The sequence below is a fragment of the Ambystoma mexicanum genome, chromosome 6p (assembly GCF_040938575.1).
Source record: "Ambystoma mexicanum isolate Mex_15411 chromosome 6p, UKY_AmexF1_1, whole genome shotgun sequence".
Taxonomy (NCBI): domain Eukaryota; kingdom Metazoa; phylum Chordata; class Amphibia; order Caudata; family Ambystomatidae; genus Ambystoma; species Ambystoma mexicanum.
This window is the reverse complement of record NC_090935.1, coordinates 1,091,034,496-1,091,055,001: the sequence shown is the minus strand read 5'-3', so window position 1 is coordinate 1,091,055,001 and position 20,506 is coordinate 1,091,034,496. Positions and strand designations below refer to the sequence as shown.

The 20,506-nt window shown below is 43.7% G+C and overlaps 1 protein-coding gene across 1 annotated transcript in view; it reads left to right on the top strand.

Moving 5' to 3' along the window:
* HSD17B3 (hydroxysteroid 17-beta dehydrogenase 3) overlaps positions 1-20,506 on the top strand; it is a 1,348,454-nt gene that overhangs the window by 635,845 nt on the left and 692,103 nt on the right. The window lies entirely within an intron of this gene.

Below are 20,506 nucleotides of genomic sequence, written 5' to 3'. Positions count from 1 at the left end.
AGACAAGTCTGCCCTCTGTCGCCACTTATCTTTGCACTTGTTATGGAACCCTTCGCTGATTTGATGCATCATAAACACACGCACAGGAGGATACGGCTGTCTGGGGCTCCCGAGATGTTTTCTCTCTACGCAGATGATGCTTTGTTATATTTAAGGAACCCAGAGCGTAATCCCGCACCCATTATGCAGGATGTTGCACTCTTTGGATCTCTTCGGGTCAACTGGGCCAAATCCAAACTCTTCCTCCTAACCGAAGCCACTGCACTGCCTGCAGACCTCAACAGGTTCATGTGGGCTCAGGAAGAAATAAGGTACCTGGGTGTCACGGTCAGAAGGAGCCGGGACTCTCTGTATGAACGCAACTACAGGGATTACATGCAGACGCTCAGTCGTAAACTGCTTACTTCGTCAAAACTACCCACCACTCTTTACGGCAAAGTGTCTCTGCTCAAGATGTGGTATTGCCCCAACTACTCTATCGTTTCCTAAATGTTCCCCTGTGGCCAGGCACTACCCTGTTTAGCAGACTCAGAACCGAAATCAATAGCTCTTTAAGGCACTCCGGAGCGGTTAGCCTAAAATGTTCCGCTCTGGTCACAACACATAGACAAGGGGGACTGGCAGCACCTGACCTGGAACTTTACTGGCTTGCAGCACAGATGTATTATTCATTTTATTGGGCGGCTGAAGGCCCACCTCATCCACATGTAAAGATTGAGCGACTGGCGGCCGACTCTAGGGAGTTGCGCTCACTCTTCCTGCCCCCCTTGAGAGACGAGTCTGATGTATCTGGTCTAGAATATAGCACAGCTCTTGCTTGGGACAGAATACAGAGACGGACCGGGAGGCCCCACCCTTTCCTACACGACTTACCACTCTGGAACCTTGTCCCGGAATTCACTCAAATTAGAAACACCACTGTGAACCAATGGGCCTCAAATGGCTCCTCTACACTAGGAGACATGTTTGAACAGGGCACACTTATTAGTTGGGCAGATCTCCGCGTGAAACTGGGAGGGCTCCCATCTACATGTACGCCGTCTGAGGCGTGCGATTAAGAAACATTGGCCTGAATTTCCAACACAGCCCCCAATGATACCTTGGTTGCAGCAGTGACTGGTGCAACTGGTCCTTCCGGCATGGTGTCTAAGCTATATTGAATACTTCATCAAGAGCAACGTAATAAACCCCTAACTTAGCGCCGCAAGACCTGGTGTAAAGACCTCGGTATTGATATAACTGAAGAGAGGTCGTATGCTATCTGGGGTCCTTCCTGTGCAGTCTCTGTGAACGCTAAGTGCCGTTTTATTCACTTTAAAGTATTACACAGATATCACTATACCCCTGCCAGACTGCATATTATGTCTCAAGATCATTCGCCTCTCTGCCCCAGATGTCGCGCTGAGAATGCAGGGTACCTTCATATGGTAAAACTCACTGAGTATTGGTCTGATATCTGCACTGCCTTGTCAGAGATGCTTGATCAAACTATTGAGTCGTCCCCCATGAACTGCCTGTTCCATAAATTTGTATCAGTCCAAGAATCCACCCGTAGACTAGCTTGTCTATCTATGATACTATGGTTACGAAGTATTCTATTTTTATGGCTCCGGCCTGTTATACCAACTATTAAGCAGTGGCTTTGTGCTGTCACCTGGGCAGAAGACACGGAGGAGCGCTGGATATCTATGCAGCCATTTAACTTCAGGCCCCGAGATATATGGCCCCCTTGTCACACATATCTAGAGACACTGGCTGAATCGGCAGAAGAAGAGACCATTGACTTAACTCCAATACAGTCCTCTTGAGTTGCCTGCTTCTGTAAGACCAATTCGAACCCTCCAAACCTGCGTTGAACCCAATGACACACTGTATGTAATGCTTGTATGAATATTGCAAATGTACTCACCTCTACTACTGTATGTATTGATGTTCCGATTAAATAAAGGTTCAAAAAAAGAAATAATCCAGGGGAAGGGGACTACCCTCTGGAGCCAAGAGCATCTCTTTGGAAGAAACCATTGTTGTTGGATTTATCTATTTGCTTTACATTTGAACACTTTTCGGCTAATAATAAATTGGAGACGGTTTTCCTTACACTTCTTAGCTGTTCATTTCTAGTGTGAGGGTCAGATATGTTTTAGACACAAGGACAGTTTTCATAATGTTGACAACAAGACACAGACTGATCTTTAGTTTTAGTTTCCTGGGTAGGAAAACGCTCTTTAGGATAGTGACAGAGAGGCATTTATCCGACCGTTTCCTTTTGAATAAAGTTGTCTGAGGTTTAAAACATTACCACGTTGTGTCCAACTCTCATTTCTGACCCCTGACATTTCATCTGGGGCATTGATATCTGAAAAAGCATAGCTATCCCTTTTTATCTGTATATTAAAATCTCCTTTAATTATTAGTGAGAAATATGGACGTTTTTGTCTTCAAGCTTCAACTGGGGCCTCTTCTCCATTTGGTTGCTCGCCCCTTTGTGTGGGCTCAAGGTGGTCATTTTTTTATTAATAAAATTCCCCACATTTTTGGTGTTTAAGCACCTTGGGTGGGGAACCACACACGACTATAACATCTACTTAGTTCTCCATCGGAAGATCAGGTTTACTATCTCAAACACACAGCAATCCCCAACACCGAAGAACCATGAATGGAAAAGCAAAACATCTTTTACTCATAAAAACTGGCAATTACTCTAGTAAACCATCCAGTCAACGGTTGCCCACCTGCTGCACTCTTATAGAAGGAGAGAAACATGAAAATCAGCTCTGGTCACACTCCAAGCGGGGCAGTCCAGAGCAAGTGCTGGGGCCACACTCCTTTTTCACAATCCCTCTTGCAAAGCGAGCGTATTTTGGTCTCATGTAGATTGAGACTCCAGGCAGAGCAGACTTGGGAACAATGTCTGGCCATACCAGTGCCACTTACAATGACTTTACAAGACTTGGAGGTCATGAATGGAAAGCATTTGCATTAATTTTAGACACTGGCAATTTCTCTGGGCAGACCTCCATATTTCTTCAGCCTGTTGACCATCTAAAGCAGTAGAAGAATAAGCAAATGATGCTCGGTGCCACTTCCAAAGGAACAGTCCAATCAGGACTGATCGGTCCAATCCCTTTTACTTGAGACCACTAGAAATGTGCACGTCATGGCTTTGGACATCATCGGTGAGATGTAGCTTGGGACTCTGGGCACACACTTGAGACTAACACCTTGCCACTTAAGACAACTTTACAACACTAATGGATATGATGAATGGAATCACTTTGAATGAATCAAAAGCACTGCCAGTTGCTCTGGGCAACCTTACATTCCATAGTATTTCAACCTGCTATAGAAAAAGGGACTACGCTGCACCTCTTTGATGTGGCCCAGCAACGCCAACATATGTCTGGGGTTGCTTGTGCTTTCCTTTAGAGGGGATGTAGTCTGTCAGTTTGGGCTAAAACATGCCCCTCTGTGGTATTGTAGCACCAACACAGATTTACATATGGGTGATCCCCTGCAGTGATGGTGTGCTATCCTGAGCTTTAGTCTTATTTCTTTTATGTGAAACGATGGCAGTTTTCACTCTCAGAAAATGGGCTCTACTGAAGAGGCCTCACTTTCAAAATGCTCCAGGCCGAAATGTATAGTTCACGCATGCATACTTTACTGGCCCTTGTCTACTGATGCACCTGCAGCTGTAAATGTTATTTGACAACATGGCAACCCCAGTGTAACATGTAAAACAGTCAGCTGGAACCAACATTCATTTCAACCACCACGGGCTGCCTTTAAAAGTACTTGCACTCATGTTCAAAATACCTTTAACTGCACATCCTCATTTGTCTGGTAGCAGAGCTTTGGCTACACATAAATATAAAGCTATATCCGGTTTGGTATAGTGGCAGAGGAGGAAGTACAGTTAAAACTGGCAAGCCCCATTTTGATGTCATTTTTCATTTCCACTTGGTTTCTCTTGGACCTGCAGGGCAGAGCCATTTGGGTATTGGTCTGGCTTGGATGTTTCAGCCACAATTCATGGTGGGTCTCGCCATGGATGTGCTTTGTTCTCTGATGTAAAGCTGTGACACCTTTCACAGAACAGGCAATACCTCCTCTATGGGTCGGGCGAGGGCTGGGAACTTCAAATGGGCCTTTGCAACACAATGGTGAAGACAAACCTGAGATATAATTACTGGTGGGTTTTTGATCTGAGGCAGACAGGGGTTACGGGGAAGGACAGTATAGCTGGCGAGGACTTTCTTACGGGTGAAGGGACCAGCCATCTTGGATTTTCCAAGCCTCCATTTCATTCCTGATACACCCTCTATCTTCCTGCAGACAAGTCAGTCTAAGAGCTGACATCACGGGGAATAACCCTTGTTATAACAGTGCGGATTGGTCTCTTACAGAAGGCTTAGAATGGACCAATTCACTGTGGCAAAGCGATTATTCAAAGTTGTGATACACCCTTAGTTTATTCATTGCTAAGGTCCACTTGGGGAAGCATTTAGAAAAACTCTCTTGATGAATCAACTCGGAATCATCCTGAAGATGATATAATTTGAGCCTTGTTGGAATAAAGGCTGCCCAAAGTCCCCATCCATTGGGTGAAGTCAAGGATTTCCAAAGAGGGTGCAGGCTCTTTGAATAACCACTTCAGGGGACCACTTATAGTGACCTGCTGAGGAAAAACCTGATTGAAGCTGGGCACTGGTGCCCAGGACTCTGCCTGCAAGTGTCCCAGGGAAACCTCCTGGCTGGGAAGGGCAAATGAAGGACTCCCCTTTACTCAGGTACCACGTTAAGAGTCACACTGCATTCCAAGGTCCAAAAGAAGCTGCATATGTCTCTCTTAGTAATGTTGAGTCCCTTGGAGCAATGTGAGTGCACTGAATGCTTTGGAGCTGTTGCAACGTCTCAACAGAGCTGCCTATGACACTCTACTTTAGCCACTTTGACTGCCTTTGAACTACGCTGACCTAACCATCGCTGCATGTCCCAAGAGTTTGTGAAACATAAAAAGAGAGTACAAAAAATTACTTAGACATCCCGAAAAAAACAGGTATGCGGATTCGTACAGCGACTTGCGGTCATCCCTGCAGAAGTTTCCAGAGTGAAAGGAGAGACTGGACCTCAACGCTCTGAGCTGCCAGTGGGGTTGCGCTGCATAGTGGATGCAGACTATGCAATGCCTCAGACTGGGCACTAATGAAAATAAATATTTGGCAGAGTATTCCTGCATCACGAGCACAGTTCGGATCTCATGGTTAGAATAGAGGATATGGCACCATGAAGCCAGGAACCTGTGCTTTGCTTGATATGGTGAACAAATTAAGAGGTTCTCAGAATTTGGATAAGAATCCCCCATCCTGATGAAGGTGGTTTAGTGATCGCATCCACTGAAACCCGTTGACTTCCTTTGGGGATGGAATTACAATAAGGATACACCCTTTTATGTGAGCTATCAGCTAATTTAGCATTAAATGCTTTTTATTTGTTATCACCAGATAGTTCACATTCCTTGGTATTTGGAACAGTGACAAGGACTTGGGGTAGATACCAACCAAGTTGTTTGTTGGATCAATTACCTTGTAGTCTTTTTGATACGTACAACAAGGTTTTTAGCAATGGCAAATGAACAGTCATAATTAAAAATGTAAAAATGTCTCAATTGTTCCTATTAGATGTGACATTTAGAAGATGTGGATTGGATTTCGTCAAAACATATGAGAATAGGGCCACCGGCATCTAGGGCTTGCTCTTTGTCATACTATAGGAATAGACTAGTTCCTTTACAGGGACATGTAGTGATTAGGTTTTTCCAGGATGTCTAAGTAATTTTTTGTCCTCTCTTTTTTGTGCTACGAGGATATTATATGGGTTGTAGCGGGGGTTTTCCTACCCAATAGACCCTTTTGTGTTTGTGTGTTCCAAGCTCTTTTGAGCCACAAGCCATTGCCACTTATCAAATAACAGCACTTTCTTGGATCCAGTCGAGCCAGCTCACCACTGAAGTTGAATCTCTGCTTTCTTCGAATTGAGACCCCCTTGAGGCTTTGAGCTGCTACCTTGACTCGACATTGCCTGGCTGTCCCAAGTTCTATGAGCCAAGCGCCATTGCTGCTTGTTGAACAACATCACTGTGTTGAATTCCTTCAAGCCAGCTTTTCTAGTCAAACCTGACTCGACACACCGGAAATCTCCCACAAACTCAGCTCCATGCTGTCGACACCCTGAAAGAAGACAAGAAGGTACATATCTGTGGTTCTGGCCTCCTGGCCTTATTATATGGGCCATAATGATGCCTTAAAGATAGTCTTGAACTTGTTTGACTTTTCTACAAGATTATTTATCTGCAGGCCCTCGTTCTTCAAAATGCAAAGTTCTCCTAAAGTCTGCATTTCTCTGTATCTCATTAAAGGGCTGGGTTTTTAGTGTTTTAATGGTTTGTCTGTCTTTTAGGTTTATTTAAGATCTATTTTCATAGCACCTTGATTTGACATTTCTTTTATTTTGTTCCTTATCATACTATTGTTGTTTTGGATGCTTCTATGCAGGCTGACACCCTCTTAAAGAGTATAGCTGGCCCAAGGCCCATTTTAACATAAGACGCGATGGAGGTATACCATTAATGTTGCTCCTGTTTCAACTTTAAGATTTTGATCACAGCTGTTCTGGAAGTAGTAGTGTAGGGCTGAGTAGGAGTTCAGAAACCACTCCATGTCAACATTCTCCAATTCATGGCAGGATCCAAAAGATTTCATGCTCCAACCTGCTCTCATCATTGCTAAACGCAACATACAGTTTTTACAAAAATAATATATGTTGTTCTTAACTGTTAATAGGTTATCTTCTGACTATTTTCCATTTAAAGAAAAAAAACTCCAATATATCTTATTTTCAACATTTTATTGTAAACGTCTTTCTTGTTACAATTCCCCTCTATTTCGTGAGCTGCTTTCAAGCCCCGGAAGAGGAAGTGACATCAGAGGAAAAGAGGACGTACAGTTTATAGATCCATTAGAGTACCAAAAGGGGGAGCTAAAATGTATTTTATTTTATTTCACACCAACAAGCTTAATTACCCACTAACCCTGCCCCACCAATAGTGGTAGTAGCAGGAGCTATTATTAGTGACGGTAACAGTACTACTCCCCACAGTAGTACCATAGTAACACTACCTCCAGCAGTAGAACTACTAACAGAACCAGTAGGCATACTCTTAGTAACACTAGTATAACATATAGTACTAGTATTGCTTAATAATGTATTACTACTGTAGTTATATTACTAATACTACTGCCAGTCACAGTCATTATAATAGTACCACCAGTAGTACTATAAGTTATTGTGTTATTTATGATGCTGTTAGTAGTACTAATACTGCTACTAGTGATAGTTGGTGTATTATATGTTATAGTCACCTCTTCAACACTACTACTCCTACCAACAGTAGCAGTACTACTATGTGCTTAACTGGGTTGATCTTTGCATAGCATTGTTATTGTTAAAAGTGTGACAGTGTGAATCTAGTGTGGCAGTAACGGGGGCAGTGTGAAGCTGTCAAGATAGTTTTATGGGCAATGTGAAACTGGCACGGAAAGGTTCTGGTGAAAAGGTAGAAACTAGCACCTCAAGGGACTTAATGAGGCAAGCAACACAGCCATGAAAAGTTGTTTTCTGGAGACAATGATGTTTCAATAGCGATGTTCTTAACTCGGGCAGTATACATCTGACATGACACTGATGAAACTGAGGTGACAATTTATGGTGAGCCTGTGCCTCATTTTTAGTTCTCCATCCTGAGATGTTGAGCCTAGATCATCCCTCCTTAGTTCTAGTGCGTGACCCAAGACCTGAAGGCATTTCTCCAGAGGCATTGCTAGGGGGTGGCTAAGGGGGCTATAGCCCCTGGTCTTTTGGTTGTAGCCCTGGATAGAATCTCAGGAGCTACAACCAAAAGGCTAGCTAGCCCCCAGACCTAGCAACACCCCTGCATTTCTCCCAGCCCCAACTTAGACCCTTGTTCACAGAGCAATTTCCAATGGGGTTTTGCCATTATAAAACGCTTCTGTGAATTAGGCCCTTAGTGTCTGCATTTAACAAGAAAGGCGTTGAAGTACATGAGATCTGTCAAGAGTGCTGTGTTGGTATCTGTTGATCACACAGTGTAACTGGCATGAACATCTTCTGAAGGCACTGGGAAACTAGAATGCCAACCTGCCTAACTGGAGACACTGTTGAAAGTGGCATTGTCATATTATGGAGTCAATGTAAGTGTGGCGCAGTAATCTTCTGGGGCTAATGGCTTGGCACGAGAATGTCCTTAAATGGGGCAATGTGAAATTGACATGATTTTGTAATTTTCTTGGGATTGTTTTAAAATGGCATGGTCATTTTCAGTGTGCATTGTCAAACTGGAATGGTTTTTTCAGGTTAAGTGTAGCAACGCACCTGGTGACAATGGTCTTACCAGGAATACCCTTGCATGGCTCTGTTGGCCTCTTTCTGTCAGAAATCAAAGAGGCAGTGTCATTTTCTGGGGGCATTTAGAAAAACGACGATACGCTTAACCTGTACAAACCTGACATGCTACTTACTACTGACACTGACATGATGATTATTTCAGGTCGATCTAGAACCTCTGGGCTAAACTGGGACAGTCTGGGAAAGCATTGCTGAGGCCGGCATTTAAATATGTTATTGACAAGGGCACTTTAAAACTGCCTATGGAATGTTAAAAATGATGTGGTGATATTTAATCTGATAGATTCGCACATTCATCTAAGCGCTGCTGTATTTTACAATGATGTATTTGGACAGCATTCCTGACAGACTGCTGAATCCACATTTCTGCTATGGGAAGCAGTCTTGGATGTTTGAGTCAGTCCCTGACGTGTTTCTCGGAAGAATGCACCCCGGGGTGGCTGCATCCCCGCATCTGATTTCAATTGTGCGTGTGTTTTATTTTCTGGTCATTCTGATTGGATTTTATTAGTCTGCACCCAGTGTTCAAGCATGCAGTTTTCTGATTTGCTTCAGAGAAATGCGTGTCTTTACCCTGGCGGAACTGTCAACGTACATTTTGAAAAGACTCACGTGCTCCTCTTCAGGACAGGACAGGCTGGGTATCTAATAGCTTTCTACTTGATTTCTTCCAAAATGTGTGCTGTAAAATGCGCCAGTATTTCCTAAATTGTCCCGAAGGAAGAAGTGCCACGTACGTTGGGGGGAGGGGACAGTGAGGGCTGTTGGGTTTTGCCGTTGGGAGGTGGAGGGGTTCTGGCTTGTTCTAAATACCCACTGACCCCTAACTAGGGTGGGCTTTGAGGGCAGGACTTTTTATAGATTCCGCAGCTGGTGATATCACTTGCTATTTATTTTCGATGATTTCCATGTTTCTCACAAATGTATACGTTAGGCTAGGCGTGTCCAAACCCCATTATTTGGGCACTGTCCACTCTGCCTGCTCTGTAACCTGTAACTTGTAACGTATGTAACCAACTTGTAATCTCCCTTGTTTTCTTGCGCCATGCTACCTCAGGGTCCGGTGCGCATAATAAATAAATAAACAAACAAATAAACAAACAAACTGTACAATCCTAGAATGGGCCTGGGCAAATGTCTTGCTTCTGTCTCCATTTTGCTTCTCATTATATTTAGACGGAGACAGCCTAACTGTGTGAACCAGAACTGCAGCCATGAAAAAGTACCCTTATGCAAGAACGCCATGTGGCTTACAGAATCCGGGAAGATTGCGAAAAGCCTAAAGAATTGCGCCTCCTTTCAATTCTAAATCAAACCATTTAATACACGTTCTTAATATAAAGCCATTGTGTGGTTTGAGCAGTTGCAATATGATATTGCAAGGTCAGGCAGGATAAATATTGTATTGCACTTCAGCTGCTAACCAATTCTTACCACTGGCCACATTCTTTTGCAAGGTGGTGTTTAGTACATCGTAACAAAGGGGGGGATGATTGATTTTACATTCCTCGCATAGTTATTAAGCGTTCACCTGGAAAACGGTACCATGACTTTGAGACAGAATGCTTGTAGGTAAACCTCTTTTTTAAATTGAATTCAGTACAGAAATAGAATTGTGAATGGCTGTGCCATTAACAACATAGCTTTTGTCCAAAGAGCATATCGAATTTCCTTACCAGGGCACACGTAACCGGCAGACACATGGCGACTGTCACGCACACCGTGGTATGTCTGCACAGCCTCACGCAGGGCCCGATTCTGAGCTTGTGATAAAAGTAGTGAAGAAAGATGACGTTCTCCACTCAGGTATCCGGAGCCATCACTCTGAGGTGGGTGGAAGAATTGGAGGGGAGATATCATGCTTTACAGCAGAAAAAGGTGCTCAAATCTATATAATTTTGATAGAAAGATGTGCGCCAGTGCATCAGTAGCCCTGCACGCATTTCTTAAAAGGCTGCCAGTTTCCTAACTGGCAAAAGTGTCCTTAAGCTTTCAGTAGACTAGAAAAGTGGTGCTGCCGTCTCAGAAATGCTAGTTTTTATAAAGGGAAACCGTGTGCAGGTTAACAGCATATTACAGGTGCCGTATTTATACTATTCTTTTTTTTACATGCAAAACCAGTGCTTTTGGAAGGAGAATCCCCTCCATGTGGCTGCCCTGTGTTCCTGGTGGTTGCTAGGGCTGTTGTCAAGCTGTAAATCAGGCACATGCAAAGGTCGAGGCTTTGATGCCAGGCTGCCACATTTTTTCTTTGACAGAATGCGGTGCTTTTAAGGAAAGTGTTATTCCTTCATGTAAAAACACTTTCCCATTTTAGCATGCACCTCAGAATTGGTCCCTCAGTGTCTTCAACGGAATGGTAGGAGCAGCGCCCTCTACTGGGTCAGTTAAGGCAGCCCAGTGGAGGTAAAGAGAAGGGACAGGGAAAGGAAGTGATATGCATAATATAACATTTACCTGATTTCACCCGCCACTTTACTGCAATTAGCTTCCTTCCTATCCCTGAAGAAATCCGTGGTAGCTACAGTTGCATCAATGCTCTCTGTTATAACCTCAGGACAAAGCCATGTCTCAGGTGACCGCCTTCTGCTCAATGTCCTCGGCAGATACAAACAATGGTCTTTTCTACAGCTGTTCTCCACCTCAGCCCTGCTACAGTGGCAGATACAGCTTTTGGTGACGAGGTGCGTGGTTCCTGAGGCAGCACCAGCATTGTAAACAAGTCAAGTCAGTAGCAGCTGATGAATGTTTGTAAAGGAGTAAAATGTACATTTCCCGTGACTTAGAGTATTTGACACAGTGTGCAAGGGAGTACTAAGAAATACATTAGGATTTGGGGTGTGGGTGGGGTCCCGCTGAGAAATTATTTAAAAGAATGGGTTGAAATAGTGCAGTTTACAGCACAATTTTCGAGACAAATGGCTAAAAAGGCATACAATTTACAATTTCTTCTCTATGGTAGCACGTAAGTGAAGCTGCACCCACAATCTATGCCATCATTGTCACTGTATATCATATTCATGATGCTGCATCCACAATATATGTCAGCATTCCTAATGCAAAGCACTGTGATGGTGTAGCTTAACCTTGATGATAGTCTCCTCTGCAGCAACACCTGGGTCATCTTTATGAGCACACACAAGCTCTGCCAAAAACTTGCTTAACGGCAAAACCAGCCAAGTGCCATCTGGCCCAGAGTGCGATTAACACCCAGATTTCTTTCTAGGGAACAGCCCGATTAAACCCAATGAGAACAATGTAGAAGTTGTCAAGAACCAGCCATGCCTCGCACTAAAAAAGACCTTATAGCAATTCTGACGCTAGCCGGCTACTACAGATGCTTCATTCCTTTCTTTTCTGCAATTGCCAGTCCCTGATGGAACAACAAACAAAACATATGCCAAGCACACTAGACTGGCATGCTGAAGACCAATTGTCTTTCAATTAGCTGGAGGAATGTCTGTGTGGCTAGAGGTGGTGCTAGCTCAGATTTGAGAAAGCAAAGAGAAATGCATCCTGTTTAGCAGCAGAAAACACTTTCCCCAGGAGACCAACTCTGTGACCAAAGAGTTAGTGGCCTTCACGATTAGTTGGGAAGTCCAGTCCCTCAAATATTATCTAAAGTGGCGTGCAAAGAAAAAAAGTTAAACACTGTGTCTGTCCACTTTTAAAATCACATGAGATGCAGATTTCGATACCTTTTATTGGACTAACTAAAAATACTGTGCAGAGATAGAACAAAGCATTAGCTTACAAAGTCCCACAGACTTGTTCATCAGATGGTGCAGTGTGAAAGTAACAGACATGTATATTAATCATAGATCATGCCCCGCTGCTATGGTCGGCCCATAAAAATGACTCAAATGCCCATATCATGAGAAGGTTCTTAGCTCTTCAACCAAATACATTGGAAGAACATCCGAAGGGGCAAGAGCAAAATAAAGTTCACTATTTGTGCTGATTTCCAATGAGTGACCTTTATTTTGCTCTTGCCCCTTCCAATGGGAGGGGAGTGTGCTGAGATTGACAAACCGCCATCTTTTCCTGTGGGAGTAGCGGGCTGCTAGTGATGGGATTGGTCCAGCTGATACCCAATGTGCTTCCATGAGGCTGGGTGACTGGGGATCCCACAGGCCTGCTGTGACACAGAGGATGCAGGGGACCCCTCAGTCACCTCTAAGACACTGGAAGATGATTTGTAAGCCAAACGGTCCCAGAATTCCACCGGGGTAGCCCCTGCAGACTAGGAAGCTGATGCTATGCACAAACCCTATGAGAGAGTAGAAGGTAGTAACTTTAGGACATTCCCAGAGCCTCCTCTTGAGTCCCGTGAAGGGAGTCAGCAAGACTGCGATCCTGCAGTGCTCCCTAAACATATCCCGGTTACTCAGGAATTGTGAGGCCTCAATACTTACTGGCGCAACAGCCCAGGAAATAGAAAACAGTGTTCGGAGCATGTAGCAGTCCTGGAGAGAGACCCAGATTGGCGAGACCGGGGGGTCACAGAACATTGTGGTGTTGCATTAAGTGTTACACATAATTCGAAGATGGCGCCAGCCACTGCCCCAGTCTTTAATCCCTCACAGAACATAATTTGGAATCGTCAGACCCAGAAAAAAGGTAACTTCTTACCCAATAAGCAATCAACATCCTGATTCAAATAAGAAAAGGGAATAACCTATGGGAAAATGGGGAAGAAGTCCAGCCCCGGGTTAGGATGCATAAAAGGGCCTGAAAATCCACAGCTGAGGAGAGGCTCCTGAGGGAGGTAGATATGTCTGTCCCTGCTTCCCTGTGCCAATGGGAGATCCTGGAAGGCAGAATTCTCAGGAACACTGCAGGTTGGTAGAATCCTGTAGATCAGAGAAGAACACACTCAACAGAAGTAACGTTGGATACAGAGGCTACTCAGGAGGTGGAGACTCTTGACCATGAGCGAACTGGAGAGCCAAGAACCTCAGACCTCCCAATTTGGGATTCCAAAGCTCCTAGTAAATGATCACTTTTGCCTTGATCAAATGTACCTAACTCAGGGAATTGCCTAGTGGTATTGTGGCTTGTAAAATAGTGCCATTGATTCAGGAACTTCAAGGTTTTGGGCGAGATGGTAATGTATACATAATAAGCTGGAGTCCCTTTGAGAGGGAGAGGTACATGATTCAATTGACAAGGCCCTATTCTCATCAGGATAAAAAAGGCGAGGTTAATAATACCGGGGTCTGTGCCACTCTTTCCCAATGCCCCGTTTCACTTCTCTGAGACATGTTTGAGACCTGACAATGGCTCATGACTGCTGCTCTGTCACAATAGCCCATGATATTGCCCCAAAGACAAGGTTTATAACTACCAGCAGTTCAGAGACAAGTACGTAGTAAAGAGACATGGTTACAAATACATGGGGGGAGGAAGACAGGTAAGACTGATCAGATCAGGTTACTGAGACAGGCAAACGTTTGGAATATAAGAATAGCAAGGAGAGAATATATTTCCTAGACTAGAGAAGGAGGTGAGTGTCAAGTAACAAATGTCTCTGTACAGAGGGCACAGATTCTAAAGTGATTTGTAATGAAAAAGTCAAAGACTGCATCCAAGTCGCATATGCCTCCGCACATCCCCACTGTAAAGCCAGGAAGTTGCCTTGAGGTAGTAGAGGTATGGCTGCACATATGCAGTCGTATATTATGCCTTCGCACTAGCGCAAGGCATAGTTAAAGTTAAGAAGAACTATCTATGGCATTTCAGAAAATTACTTTTCTTAATAACTTTCGGGCACTTGTATTAAACAATCTACCTGTGCATGCAAAATTTCTGATTTCTACATTAATGGCTTCATAATTTTAAAAATGTTTCATCTGATCGCGCTTTGGACACATTTTGATGTGGGATTTTCCATATTAAAAAATAATAGTTTGCACCAAAAATCTCAAAATTGGCTGCTTCGATATTCCAATTTTTTTGCAGGCACCTAGATTTTATGTGGAATTGGTGCACTGAAGAACATTTTAAAAAATTGACTTGGCCAAGGAATGCACCTTTTTCATATGAACTGTACACAAAGAAGATGAGTTTTACTGTATGTACATTATGACATTAACAGTATGTACATTACACAATTAACATCTAAAAACACATCAAAGGCAAGTCTCAGTTGACTTTCATGTCAGTTTTAAGATGAGGAAATAGATGTACACTTTCAATACAAACTGTCCACAGAGTGTTTGAGTTTTAAAATACGTACGTTACACAATGATCCTCTCCTAAAGACCCACATTAAAAGCAAGTCTCAGCTGACTTTAATGTGAGTTTTAAGGTGAAAGAATAAATGTACACTTTCAATACCAACTGTCCACAGAGCGTGCAAGTTTTACAATATGTACATTAAATTAACAGTTCATAAAAACTCACATTAAATGCAAGTCTCAGATGACATACTGTGGTGGGCAGACCCTACAATGATTGCTTATGGAAATTCAGGACAAACAAAGACACCATTAGCCCTGGTGATGGAATAAATGTACTCTTTTGATAATAACTGTCCACAGAGCATGTGAGTTGACTTTAATATCAGTTTAAAGGTGATGGAATAAATGTTCACTTTTCATATGAAGTGTACACTGAGTGTGCACCTATGACACATGCTACTATTACCATGCTTCTACAACACATGCTCCTACCACATACACCCTTATACACACACTTACCGTGCACTCCCACAATACACACTGCAATGACATACACTCCTATAAAACATGCTTCTATGACATGTGCTCTTATGACATGCACTGCTTTAAAAAACACTCCCACAGTACACACTCCTATCATACATGGTCCTATGACATGCACACCTACTATACATGTGCCTAATGCAAATAACATGTGGACGCACAGCATGTGCTCTCACTTGCACCTATGACAGATGCACCTACGACACATGCACCTCAGACACATGCACCTACGACATATGCTCCTACCAAACTAACTGCTGGGTGGTGCTATAACAAGTGTTCCTTCAACACACAGTCCTATCATACATGTTCCTATGACATGCGCACCTACTACACATGCACTTACTGCACATAACATGTGGATGTATGGTGCATGCTCTCACATGCACCTACAACACATGCACCTATGACCCATACACCTAGCACACATGCTCCTACCACACACGCTCCAATCATACACACTCTTACGATACACACTCTTCCGATGGATCCTACGACATGTGCTACTAGAACACACGGTCCTACAACACACAATTATACAACACATACTCCTACTACAGAGGCACCTACAACATGCGTTGCAATCATGTACACAGAGCGTATATGTTTTACAATTGGTACATTAGAAAATTAACATCTCCTAAAAACCCATCCCCGGAAGTGCCCTTGCAAGTGCTGTTTGACTGGCGTTACGGATGGCGACCCGTGGTCTGTTGGATTGCCTTTTTCCCACAGAGCGAAAAAGCAAAACTACAAGGATTAGACCCCTCCCTTCTGTGAAACAGGATAGAAGCTACAATAGGGTGAGGTCATGCGCATCCACACACGTGCATCCTCAGAAGTGCCCTCCAAGTGCTGTTTGGATGGCGTTACGGCTGGCGACCTGTGGACTGTTGGATTGCCTTTCCCACAGAGCGAAATAGCGAAACTAAAAGGATTAGACCCCTCCCTCCTGTGAAACAGGAAGCAGCTACAAAAGAGCGAGGTTGTGCGCTTCCTCAGAAGTGCCCTTGCAAGTGTTGTTTGGCTGGCGTTGCGGCTGGCGACCTGTGGGCTGTTGGATTGCCTGTCCCACAGAGCGAAAAAGCAAAACTAAAAGGGAGAATGGACTGAATTTAAAATGACAGGGAACTATTAGCACTGGACATTAGTCCTCTATCCTTGAGACTGAAGTCTATCATTGAAACTTAAGTTGCTAACAGATATTCATCTGTTTTATTTGTATTTTAGATTAGACCCCTCCCTCCTGTGAAACAGGAATCAGCTACAAAAGGGTGAGGTTGCACGTGCGCATCTTCAGAGTGCCCTTGCAAGTGCTGTTTGTCCGTTTAGCGAGAGGGTTGGAGTGGCATAGTTGTTATAGCTCCCCACCCCTACTTTTTGGCAACCTGCTGTAAGTACTGATGATTACCGACATAGAAATACGTTTTCTGCCGTGCCCTGCCTTATTCTAGCTGAACATGGCTGGGTTCATTGAAATGCCCCAAAAGGGAATAGCAGAAGCAGACCAGAACCCAGTTGCCGCCCTTTGGGTACAAACAGCTGAGAAGCCTGTTGAGAAGCCTGCACCTGAGCTTGAATCAACACGTCAATCTAGCCCAGCATGCGCTCAAAAAACAATGAGTAAGTTTGGCGCAGTAAATGAACCAGCTAAGAAAGTCCTTAGGATTGCAAAGTATTACCCTAAGAAAATAGCTGAATGCCCCACAGCCTTCAATGTAATTGAAGAGCAACAAGCAGTCCAAGAGTTTACAATCAACCTCACTGACTCCTTACTGTGTGTGGGTTCTAAACTGACTGAGAATATTCTGTGTCTTCAGAACAAGGGTTTTCACGTTGCAGAGCTAATTACACAGAGCGCTGACCCTGACCCTGCTCTTGATCTAGTAACAGTGGCTGCAGATATCATGGCGAAATGCAGGGGAGTTGCTAGGTCTGGAAAAGACCCGGGGCTACGCTGATGTCGGAACTGTTGGGACTGGGGGCTAGCTAGTCTTTTGGCTGTAGCTCCTGAGATTCTATCCGGGGCTACAACCAAAAGATCAGGGGCTATAGCCCCCTTAGCTCCCCCCTAGCAACGCCCCTGGCGAAATGTGTTACTGCACGCACCGAGAATACCTTAGTTAAGGGGGGATAAGTGAAGGGGGACAGCTGAGCCTGACGAGACTGAGACTACTAAGTTTGAATTGTCACCTAAGGGCACTAATGAGCCACACGCGGTTACTGTGTGTATTGATCTATCCGTGACAACCTTGGACGCGGCTGAAACCAACACAATTGAAGAAAAAGCACAAGAACAAGAGGCAGCCGAGGGAAACTATCGATGTGTGAACGTGACAAATGAATTAGATATCATTCCCCCTTTCCCTGACAGGAATATGTGTGCAAATGTCGTATCTTCCCCCAAGAATCTAATTAATGGACATGATAGAATACATAATACTGATGACAAGTTTATAACCTGAATATAGTCTCGAATGCTGTAAATGAGACACCTGGCCTCGGTGACACAGCTGTGATTACGAGTCAGGAGCAGAATTGCAGCATAACAGTGAATGTGGAGGAGCTGAAGAGCTATCCATATATATCAAAGCCCTTAAAAGATCATATCGCAGCTGGCTAAGAAATCATAAGACTAAAAACAAAGATTAACTGTGGTTGCGCCTAGCAAATCACGCAAGATCTAATAACAATAAAGGTATTTGGTCTGTTATGAAGGGTGCTGCTAAGCATAACTTGCATATTAATAGTCTAAGTGAAGCGAGCTGGGAGATCCAAATTCAAAATACTTTGGGAAGTACTGTACCAGCGGACGAAATACATGTAAAGGATACTTTAATATGGGCATGTAAATCAACAGTTGCAGAAATCTCCAAGCAAATTATGCTTCTTCCTACATCCGGGGCAGTTGGCCCAGATGGCACATGGAATGGGCTATTGCGATTATCCCATGGGCTCTGGGCTAGTGCATTACACACCCTCTTTATCCACATTAGCCAGTGGAAAAATGTCCCTGCAAGCTGAAAAGAAAGCATAATACTGCTGAGCCATAAAAAGGTGTGCTGGAATGATCCGTTGAACTATTGCATGCTAGCCATGCTGGACATTCCGCCTAAAAGATTTGCAAAAGTGTTGCTTAAAGAACTCAACCTGTGGATCCTTGATAATAAGATCCTTCACCCCCAACCGAACAGGATTTAGAGCTAAATCTAGCATGATGCATAATTTGTTGACTTTGGTCAGCGCAATAGAATATGCATGGGATGGCTGCCAACTTCCTGTTTACGGCGCATTACAGCAGTAATATGCAGAGTTTCCCTGAGTCCCTGATGGTGTCCATCAGTATTTTCAAATCGAGGAGTGCCGTTTCCGTGCTATGGTTGGGCCTAAATCCAGATTGTCAGGCTCCAAGGAGCTGGATTTGTTCGAGATGGGCTATGATCTGTGAATATACCATTTTATCTATGATCTTGAGTAGAAATGGCAGCGCAGTTATTGGTCGGTAGTTTGTGGGCACTGTCGGGTCAAGGCTGGTTTTTTCAGAAGTGGTGTGACCCAAGCTTCTTTAATACTGGCCGAAACCGTATTTGTGTTAAAGGAGGCATTAACAAAATCGGTAATCATAGGGGTGAGGGTGGAGGCACATAGTTTATCTAAGTGGGCTGGGAAGTTATGCCCTTTGCAATTGGAGGCTCTTAATTTGGAGATAGTATTTGTCGCTAATTCTTGGGTCACTGGGGTAAAGTGGAATAGCAGGTTAGCATTGTCGTTGGATTTTGTGATAGTGGTATTAGGGACATCTTTTTCAGCTAATATTTTTCTTTTTGTATCTATTTTCTTTTGTAATAATGTGATTTTGGAGGCTAGCACGTCTTGAATGGTGGTACACCATTCTTTGCTGGAGTTAGCTGAGGTGGCGACTGGTGTTGGGTGCTACTAAATCAATAGTGAAGGTAAGGCACTTGTGGTAGGTCTCTCCAAGGAGACATGGATTGCCACTTGTGACCATGTTAGTTGCTAGGGCTTTGCTAAGGATGGGGGCTAAATTCTCAGCTGTGAGCTTGCAAATGTTTCCAGTTTCATAAATATCCATTGCCTTAGTCTTGGGAGGGCATATCTCGTTGCAAATAAGGGTAAAGTTTATACTGTGGTGGTCCGTCCAAACAAGGGGTGTGATCGACTCAATAGCTACCGTAGCGTTGAGTGAGAGTATCCAATCCAGTGTTCAGCCTTTGATGTGAGTGGGGTCATTTACAGGTTGTATGAAATTCATATCTTTAAGTGCAGTATGTAAGGCATCTGCTTTGTGGTATTGCTTGTCATTCAAACCTAGATGCAGGTCACCAAGGATAATGCATTTAGTATTAGGTTTGATGTACGGAGCTAATAGTAGAGGTGCGTCTACGTCTGGATGGGTGTTGGTATTAGGTGATCTGTAAATCACAACAAAGTTGATAGTGGCTTTCTGGTTAGTAGCAAATTTGACTAGGAGGAGTTTGTAGCCTTGTATATCTTCAAGAGGGCAGCTTTCACAATCTGTGAGTCAAGAGCACACATGCAACACCGCCCCCATGTAGCTGTAGGGTTTGTGCATTAAGGTGTAACACCAGCCTCCCGCATAAAAAATCCTGGAAAGAGCACTTGGACCTTGTCCTGGCGCCGGTGGTGCCAGGCTCATTACAGTAAGAACAAGAGACAATGGTCTTCAGTGACACGCTCGATATGATATTGAGGAATCGGCTATGGAACAAACTTGTGGCATGGGAGATTCCTCTGGGCCTGTTGTCTATGATCAAGCTGCTCTGTTACAATACTGTGGTGCATGTGAGATTAGATGGTGAGGGGTGAGTAAGTGGCCACTTTCACATGGTACATGGGATGGAACAGGGATGTATCTTGGCAGCCACATTGTTTAATTTATACTTAGCTGATCTGGCAGAGGCATTCAACTCCATAAGAGCTTGTCGGATAGAAATAGGACCACTTCATATAGACTGGCTTGGATGTGATGATGATTTGCTGCTGCTTGACTTGACACCAACAGGCCTCCAAATGAAACTTGACATTTTGGGTGTACATGCAAATGAAAATGACCTGTGGATAAACATAGCTAAAACTAAAATTTACACTTTTCTGGGCAAAATTCAAGACCCAAAAATCCAATCGGTTGACTTGGAGACTTGACCAGAAAATCGTTGAAATAGTGAATTGCTATAAATACCTTTGGTTATACCCTGATAACAAACTCAAGTGGGTGACACAATGGAATGAAACTAAAACAAAATGCATGAAGATGT